Here is a 9,869-nt window from a genome sequence, read left to right as displayed (position 1 = left end):
CCCATGGAGGGGTGGGGCCATCAGCTTTGGACCACGTAAGGTGCCCCTTAACCCCCCCAATCTCCACCCAGGTTGGGAGGTAAAACTCTGCAGATAAACTTTTGTACTCTGGGGCTGCCCTGACCAGGGACAGAGACTTTTGGGTCATTGGACTTTTGGGACTTTGGATGATTTCGGGTTGCTGGACTCAAGAACTAAAGGGAAAGGACATGCCCCAATTTGCTTGGGGTGGGTTTTTTGCTCCTGGGTTGTGTTATGAATCCTGTTCATGGTGTTTCCCCAACATAATGCCACATTGTTTCTCTCTGTTATTAAAAGGCTTTTTGTCACACTCAGACTATGTGCTTGCGAGAGGGGAAGTATTGCCTCTTGGAGGAGCGCAGCGGGGGTGGTATACATTTGCCCCAGGTCAGTGGGTGGGGGCTTGAGCCGGTTTTGGAATGGAACCCCTAGATACTATTGTGTTATTGGAATGGAACCCCTAGATACTGAACCTGGCCCTTATTGCTGCCAACTATGACAGGCAGAAGGGTTACATAAATAAAAAAAAAGGAAAGTGAATGTCTGTGAGGCTCTCATGACCCCCATAGTGTGTGTGGCTGGTAAACCATTTGCAACATCTTCTGAATCAGCCATAAAAAGAAAAGGAGTACTTGTGGCACCTTAGAGACTAACCAATTTATTTGAGCATAAGCTTTCGTGAGCTACAGCTAGGAATCAGGTCATTGTAAACCTCCATAAGATGCATTTAAAAGGAAATAAGAGGAGCATCCACACAGGGGTTTGCTCTGGTTTAACTAAATTGGTTTAAACAACAATTTCAGGCCATGTCTACACTGGCAAGTTAAAACGCTCTAACTTGCTGGCTAAGGGGTGTGAAAAATCAACCCCCCGAGCGCAGCAAGTTTAAGTGCTTTAAGGCACTAGTGTGGACAGTCTCCGATCGACTCCCCTCATGGAGGTGGATTACCAGGCGCACAGGGAGCGCGTGCAAGACCACACTTGCACTACAAAGCGCTTATCGTGGTCCAGAGTGGTTTATTTTGGTGTAGCTTAAGCCAGTGAGGCCATGTCTACATGTGCAGATGTAAAGTGCAAGGAGTTAAACCACCCATCAGAGAGCGCTCCAGGGAAAGTGCTGCTGTGTGTTCACACCGTCCGCTGCCAGCGCAATTGCGTGGCCACACTTGCGGCACTTGCAGTGGCATTCGGAGCGGTGCACTCTGGGCAGCTATCCCACAGAGCACCTCTTCTCCTTCTGCCACTAAGGGCTTGTGGGAAGGCAGAAGGGGGGATCACGGGGCATCCTGGGTCTTGTCCCAATGCCCCATCATTCATCTCTTCACATCCCAGCAGCCCCACTGCTTCCATCTCCATTTGGCGCCATCTTTCAATGGTTTCTGTACTGTGCACTCTGTCTGCCACTTCGGTCTGTTGGAATGGATCCTGACCTGGTGAGGAATGTGCTGATGGGTCTCACTAACACCTCACAAATGGCAATCCAGTCACTCCTTAAACTACAAAGTGACGATGAGGAGTCCGACGATGATATCGCCACGCATACTAGCTACGAGACGAGACTGGCACAATGGCGTGGGAATGTTACCCTTAATGGGACAATGAACACAGCAGCGTTGCCAAGGAACCTATGGAACCGGATTGTCCAGTATCTACATGTCAAGGTTCCTCTCCCACTCTGAACTCTAGGGTACAGATGTGGGGACCTGCATGAAAACCTCCTAAGCTTACTTTTACCAGCTTAGGTTAAAACTTCCCCAAGGTACAAATTAATTTTACCCTTTGCCTTTGGAATTTCCACTGCCACCACCAAACTTTAACTGGGTTTACTGGGAAACGTAGTTTGGACACGTCTTTCCCCCCAAAATCCTCCCAACCCTTGCACCCCACTTCCTGGGGAAGGTTTGGTAAAAATCCTCACCAATTTGCATAGGTGACCTCAGACCCAAACCTTGGAATCTGAGAACAATGAAAAAGCATTCAGTTTTCTTACAAGAAGACTTTTAATAGAAGTAAAGAAATCCCCTCTGTAAAATCAGGATGGTAGATACCTTACAGGGTAATTAGATTCAAAACATAGAGAATCCCTCTAGGCAAAACCTTAAGTTACAAAAAAGACACACAGACAGGGATAGTCATTCTATTCAGCACAGTTCTTTTCTCAGCCATTTAAAGAAATCATAATCATAATCTAGCTAGATTACTTACTAAAAAAGACTCCATTCCTGTTCTGTCCCCGGCAAAAGCAGCATACAGACAGACCCAGACCCTTTGTTTCTCTCCCTCCTCCCAGCTTTTGAAAATATCTTAGAATCATAGAATCATAGAATCATAGAATATCAGGGTTGGAAGGGACCCCAGAAGGTCATCTAGTCCAACCCCCTGCTCGAAGCAGGACCAATTCCCAGTTAAATCATCCCAGCCAGGGCTTTGTCAAGCCTGACCTTAAAAACCTCTAAGGAAGGAGATTCTACCACCTCCCTAGGTAACGCATTCCAGTGTTTCACCACCCTCATAGTGAAAAAGTTTTTCCTAATATCCAATCTAAATCTCCCCCACTGCAACTTGAGACCATTACTTCTCATTCTGTCATCTGCTACCATTGAGAACAGTCTAGAGCCATCCTCTTTGGAACCCCCTTTCAGGTAGTTGAAAGCAGCTATCAAATCCCCCCTCATTCTTCTCTTCTGCAGGCTAAACAATCCCAGCTCCCTCAGCCTCTCCTCATAACTCATGTGTTCCAGTCCCCTAATCATTTTTGTTGCCCTTCGTTGGACTCTCTCCAATTTATCCACATCCTTCTTGAAGTGTGGGGCCCAAAACTGGACACAGTACTCCAGATGAGGCCTCACCAATGTCGAATAGAGGGGAACGATCACGTCCCTCGATCTGCTCGCTATGTCCCTACTTATACATCCCAAAATGCCATTGGCCTTCTTGGCAACAAGGGCACACTGCTAACTCATATCCAGCTTCTCGTCCACTGTCACCCCTAGGTCCTTTTCCGCAGAACTGCTGCCTAGCCATTCGGTCCCTAGTCTGTAGCTGTGCATTGGATTCTTCCGTCCTAAGTGCAGGACCCTGCACTTATCCTTATTGAACCTCATCAGATTTCTTTTGGCCCAATCCTCCAATTTGTCTAGGTCCTTCTGTATCCTATCCCTCCCCTCCAGCGTATCTACCACTCCTCCCAGTTTAGTATCATCCACAAATTTGCTGAGAGTGCAATCCACACCATCCTCCAGATCATTTATGAAGATATTGAACAAAACCAGCCCCAGGACCGACCCTTGGGGTACTCCACTTGATACCGGCTGCCAACTAGACATGGAGCCATTGATCACTACCCGTTGAGCCCGACAATCTAGCCAGCTTTCTACCCACCTTATAGTGCATTCATCCAGCCCATACTTCCTTAACTTGCTGACAAGTTATGCAAGTTATGCAAGTCATGGCCCCTTTCGGTCATGGCCCTTGATATCATCCATAGGTATCGTAATCCTACGGCTGGAGTGCAGCTGGGACTGCATAGCCTCCTGTCCCCAAATGCTGAGAGGTCTAGCCCTCGGCATTGCTCCATGCTGTGATACTAGTCAGCTCTGTGTTCTTGGGGAGTATCCTGCCTGTCTGACCCACGAAGGACACCCACCTCTCCCCTCCAGCCTCTGCTTGAACCAAAATCAATCAGAGAAAAGACTTGCAGAGAGCAGTGAAGGGTGGTGGGAGACACCTAGACCCCTCCTGACAATGGTGACAAGATTAAGGCAAATCCCATAGCCTCATCTGCATCAGAGATGGGACAGGGAGGCATCTCCATTAGCATGTAGAATGGAGAACAGAGATTCCAAGGCAGGAACCGCACTGAACTCTGGGAGCAGAAAAGCAGGGAAGCATGGCATCATGGGGGATCTCTGCTCCAAATGTTAATGAACCTACGCCTGCACACACCCAGCTCAGCAGTTATCAGACCAATTCTAGTAATAAATCCTTGACTGATGTCCAAAATACTGAAGGAGACTAATTGCATTGTGAGTTCCCTGGAAGGAACACCATCCATAGCCAAAAGTGATCAGCTCCTATTGTTTCGCCCAGGGGTCTCAAACACGTGGCCCACGGAGCTATTTGCTGTGGCCACCAAGCTCCTCTCCCCCGCCACCCCTCCCAGCGCACCATGTCCCCACTCCTCTACCTACCTCCAGGAGCTTCCTGCCACCAAACAGCTGTTTGGCGGCACTTAGCCCTTTCCAGGAGGGAGGGGGAGGAGCGGGGAGTCACATGCTCAGGGAAGGAGGTGGAGAAGAGGCGGGGCAGGGCGGGGATTTGGGGAAGGGGTTGTAATAGGGGCAGGGAGGGGGCGGAGTTGGGGTGGGGACTTTGGGGAAGGGGTTGGAATGGGGGCATGGAAGGGATGGGAAGAGATGGGGCAGGAGCAGGGCCTCATGGAAGGGGTGGAGTCGGGGTGGGGGCAGCGGGGGGGAGGTGTCAGTGATGTGGCCCTCGGGCCAATGTACTAGTCTTCATGTGGCCCTCTTGGTAATTTGAGTTTGAGACCCCTGGTCTAGCCTAAAGAAAACCTTGAGTCATCAGTTTACCGATAAACAAATCTAGTGTTCTCCCTTGAACCATTGTTGTTTCTCTACAAAACCTCCTACCTATGTTCAAGTAAGTGTTCTGATGCATGGATCCAAACTCTGTTTGTTTAGGCTCTCCTTGTGTAGTTATCACTATTATTCAATAAATAACTTTTATGGTTAAGCTGGTTGCTTCCCTCTCTCTCTCTCTCTCTGAACTTTACTCTTTCGTGTTTTTAGCTTCCTCATTTACTCTGCAGCAACGCTTCTCTTATCTAAGCTAAAGATCTCTGTAGCGCCCAAAAATCCTGTGGGGTTTGCTCATCAAGTGGGTTACGACCAGAACAATTGTAACGTGAAAGTGGGGATAGGGACGTGCTGAACCTGGGACATACGAGGGTGGCAACTGGGAAGCGCTGCTGGATCCAGACTATTGAGTCCAGGGGCATACAAGGGTGGCAGCCTGGAAGTGCTGTTTGACCCCGCCTGCTCAGGCTTACTCTATTCCTGTGCGGTACCTGTGGCATATAAGGGGTTGGCTTGAAAGTGCTGATTGACCTGGTCCACTCAGACTTGCTCTGTTAATGTGTGTGTGTGTTCATCTGGTTCTGGGGCTGGAGGAACCCAGCCCTGGGGAACCTAGGTCCTGCAAGATCGCTCCATTGGGGGGGGGGACTTGCAGAAAGGAGAAGTAGAGCTCCATATGAAAACACAAGCAGTACATCGATAGAATTACAGAACCCTGCCCCCTTCTCCCCCCCGAAAAGTAACCCTAATAAATGAGCATACTCCAAAGTAACGGGCACATCTGGTAACAGCTGGGGATCGCCTGGCACGTGGAGGCATCGTCACCTGGAAAGATGCGCAGAGAGCACTCTACGCCTTGCTGAATAAATAGGAAGGAGACTTTCCAAATTCCCAGAGAATTTTAAGGGCAGGTCTGACAGTTGATCACCTGAGGCCAGGACAGTAGAGTTCAAACCGATGACCAGAGTGGCTAGAACAGGCATTGTGGGACATGTCCTGGAGGCCGATGAGAGTGCAGCAAAAGAGCAGGGCATCCACACTGGAACCGCGGCGCTTTGGCCCGGGCGCAGAAAGCTCTACGCCTCTCGCCGAGGTGGATTACCAGGAGTGCTCTAGCCGTGGTGTCAGGGCGCTCTAAGTGCCTTGCCAGTGTGCACACCTCCAGTTTAGAGTGCCCAGGGCTGATTTAATGCGCTCCAACTTGACAGCACATGAGGTAGAAAGAGAACATGTGAAAATTATATATCAGCATGGCTGTCCAGAGCAGATACTGGCAGATCTGGGTTCTGAATATAATAACGAGGTAACAGTTTACATTTGGTGTTATTGTCACTGCATGGTCACCTACACAATCATGGCCTTGTGATGGGGCTGTTAGCAGCTACAAGCTGAGCCCTTTGAAAGCCAGCACCCAGGGCACCGGGTGCAGTTAGAGGAGGAGGGACAGAGTAGTTTGGGTTTGGAAGGACAGAGGGGATCACTGGCACCTGTAGGGGGCCTGATGAGGTCACTAGTTCAGCGCTGAGAAGAAAGCAGCAGTATAAAAGGCTGAACCAGGGAGCAGGAAGGTGGGGCCACATAACTGCTGCTAGGTTGTGATGCACCATAAAGGGTAATAGAGACACTTGGTGGAGGTTCCCTGGCAGACTGCCTGCTGCTTAATTCACACAGAGATCTGCCAGCCAGCCAGGGTTGCAGGAACTGATGGGGGAGCCCATTCATAGTTAGAAATTTAAAAATGAACATTGCCAGCAATCTCTTAATGACACCGCATGCTGTAAATTGTTAGTGACAATGCACTTGTATGTCTCGTCAGATATGTAAATATAAATGGGGGGTTAGTCCATCATTGTGACACAGCGAAGCTCACCAAGACATATCTGGGCAAGTGACATACAGGCACATGGATTGAGGGTACAAAATGAGGGATGTTGGCATCATGGCTCGGCCTTTCTCTTCCCCCACGTATGCTGGAAGGGGCGGGGCCTCAGGCAGAAGTGGCGGGGCTGGGGGCTAGCCTCCCCCAGCCAGCCTTTCAGCACCGTCCAGCGTGCAGCACCTGGGGCTTCTGTTATGAGTTAAAGGGCCCAGGGCTCCAGTCACTGCCGCTACTGCTGTGGCGGCGGCAGGGGCTGGGAGCCCCAGGCCCTTTTAAATCACTGGGCCCTGGGGCAGCTGCCCTCTTTGCCCCCCTCCCCCTCAGCTGCCCTGCCAGGCAGGCCCTGAACTCTTTGATAATGATTTCTTTTCGTATTTAAGTCAATAATGTTTTTCATTCTTGAAGTTCAGGATTTTGCCCACTAATAGTTTTATAAAAGTTGAATTCAACACTACAAGAAATTCATCATGAACGATTTTATGCACTTGTTCTACATGGTGGCCTACGCCCTTCACCCAGGGGTCCCCAAACTTTTCCCCCGAGGTCTGCCTGTGCAGCTGCAATAGGCACAGTGGCTCAGTAGTCACAATTCTGGAGGAAAAATAATCCTAACTGTTACATCGATATAAACTGTAACACTGTGACTAAACAATGTGCAGGTTTCCTTTTGCTTTATAACACACTGAAGCAATGGGTTCTCATCTGACCCCATAAAGAAGACTCCAAACTTCAATTATGTCTCATCTTACATTTTTACACTTACTTTATGTTATTGGCTGGCTCATTTCGTTTTGCTGTAGCTGGTCCATGACTTTGATGATCTTCTCCACCCATGCACTCTTCTCAAAACCTTTTCCAAAAAAAAAACGTGACCCCCCCTGATTAGACTGAAATACTGCTGGCTGTTTTTTACAGTTGTAAATGGCAGACTTGTGTGTACGTTGCTAGGTCACTTTGCAGTAATATGCACCGCTGTACTCACAAGAATTAAACTGGCCATATTGCAGCTTCTTTAAAAAAAAGAAAGAAAGAAAGAAAGAAAGAAAGTTTTTTCTATGTTCTGTCCAACATATACAGCTCAAAACACGACATTTATGTAGCGTTTACTTAGCTTATATGAGTCACACGGTATTAAACATTTATTAAGAGCTTGACTGGAGCATGCAGTTGCACCAGTGGACCACCCAGGAGTGGGGGGCCGTGGCCCATATTTTGGGAACCCATGCCTTCACCCTTCTCAACTTGAGAACATACTCTTCTCAGACATGCAACCCAATATCCAGCTATCCACTGGCATAGCCTTAGTGCTTGCACTATAGTTAGACATCTATAGCTGGCCTGTACCACCTGACTGAACCTGGGGGCTGTTTAAGAGTTGTGTAGATTTCCAAGCTCCCTGCAGCCTGAGCTCTGGGACTCTCCCACCTCACAGCCCCCCAGGTCTCAGCTGGCGTCCAGAAGTCTACACTGCAATTAAACAGCCCCGGAGCTAGAGCCAACCACAGGGCATGGGCCAACCACAGATGTCTAACTGCTGTGTAGACACACCCTTAGAGATCTAAGGAAAAATGGCTCCTGATAGCACGTCTGGGGTTTTTTATGGTTATTCTTAAGCCAGTGAGAATTCAGTCATTCTTTCTGGTTCTCTATCAGTTCAGCTGGTTGATTGCTAGTGCCCTAGAAAAGTTTTTGAATTGCAAGGGGGAAAAAAAAAATTATGACACTAATGGGGCAGTAAGTATGTGCCAATAAAATGTTGTGACACTTTTGTAGCGCTACAGTTGTGTGTTAATCAGACGTTGTTTAAACTTAGGGCAAACAATTGCAGTTAATAGGTAACCACCAATTCCAGACCTTTGCAATATAGGCTTAAGAGTGTAAATAAAATGAGTTTATCACTGCCTTTCAGAAATAGGGCCTAACTATACTCCATTGTAAGAAAAAGTAAAGCTATGTTTAAAACTCTGTTTTTATTTAAAAATATTATATTGTAGCATAAAACCTATGAAAAGAGTTCCCTACAAGCACAAACCAACAGCAACTATTTGAAATGGTCCCATCCGTTCAATATTTGGAAATGCTGAAGAGTAATAACCTAAGGAGGGCATTTACAGAGCAAAGTCTCCAAACCAGGCTGTCGGCTCACTCAGGAGGAGGGGAAATATCCTGGCACTGAAGAGGCCCAACCATTTATGCCTAAGCAGGTCTCACCAGGGTAAAGATTTGCCACATTATTTTGTAATTTTCATTGTTACCGGAGGGCAATAAGCAACTCTCTCCAGCCTTGGCACAGATGTGTTTTGCCTTGTTGGCTCAAAAAGAAGAACATTGGTCCATTTCAGTGACACGGGCAGTTGCTCTATTTGCCGGGTCAGTGACTAAACCAGGAAAGGAACTGGGTGAAATTCATTTTCTTTATGCACTAAATGGAACCACATATTCATTTCTGTAGGTGTATTTTTATTGTCTCATGGGCTGTTTCTATGTGTAATTTGCATTTGGGAGCAGGGTTGGATCTCTATCCATGTTATCTTTTGTACTGCTGTTGCAAAGTGTGCATATTTCATGAGCAGTATGGTAAATTACGAAGATACGGCACTAATGAATTTGATCTGGCAAACACCTGGGAGATTCCCGGTTCTCTGCAGCCCCACAGAAGAGTGCCTGAAGCAACTTTCCCCTCTCAGGAGTTCTTTGGGCACCGTCCTGTTTCATTAAGAAATCCCCCAGAATGGGAACCATGAAACAGGAATATCAGGATCCTGGCAGTTCAGGGCCCAGGGCAGCCAGCTGGGTCCAGGCTCCCAGGTGGGTGTCCCCAGAGCTGTGCAGAGACTAGAGTGACTCTCCCCGCCCTGCTCCGCTCTGTGGGCTGCCTTTGCCTGAGAATCACACTGGCCTTTGCTGATGTTTTATCACATGGAAAACTCCTGGGTCCTTGGCTCCGACTCCCGGCCTCTTGTCAGTCTCCCTCAGCCAGTTGTGCTGCCCATGTCTGCCCTCCCATACGGTCTCTGCATGGCAAATTATTCTCACCCCCACCTACCCAGCTTTGCCATCTTACACACACAGGATGTTCTGGCCCTGCAGCTGCTCTGTGTCCATGGGAAATGTCACAATTCTGCCCTGGAGTCACACAGCAGCTGGGACAGATGCTGGAGATGCTGCTGGAGAGACAGAGATGGGCTGCTCCCCATCTAGAAATGTCCATCTACCCATCGTCTCCAGCTGTGTGTGTCCTCTGAGGCTGCCACCCGGCCAGGGCTCCTGGATTCTATTTCTGAGGCTGTTTCTCTCCCGCCCCAATTCAACCCCTTGTGGAGGGGAAGGGAAGACCCAAAGATCAAGCCAGAGGCCATCAGAGCTGCAAGAGC

The sequence above is a fragment of the Lepidochelys kempii genome, chromosome 11 (genome assembly GCF_965140285.1).
Source record: "Lepidochelys kempii isolate rLepKem1 chromosome 11, rLepKem1.hap1, whole genome shotgun sequence".
In the NCBI taxonomy this organism is placed as follows: Eukaryota; Metazoa; Chordata; order Testudines; family Cheloniidae; genus Lepidochelys; species Lepidochelys kempii.
Note: the sequence above shows the minus strand (reverse complement) of the source record.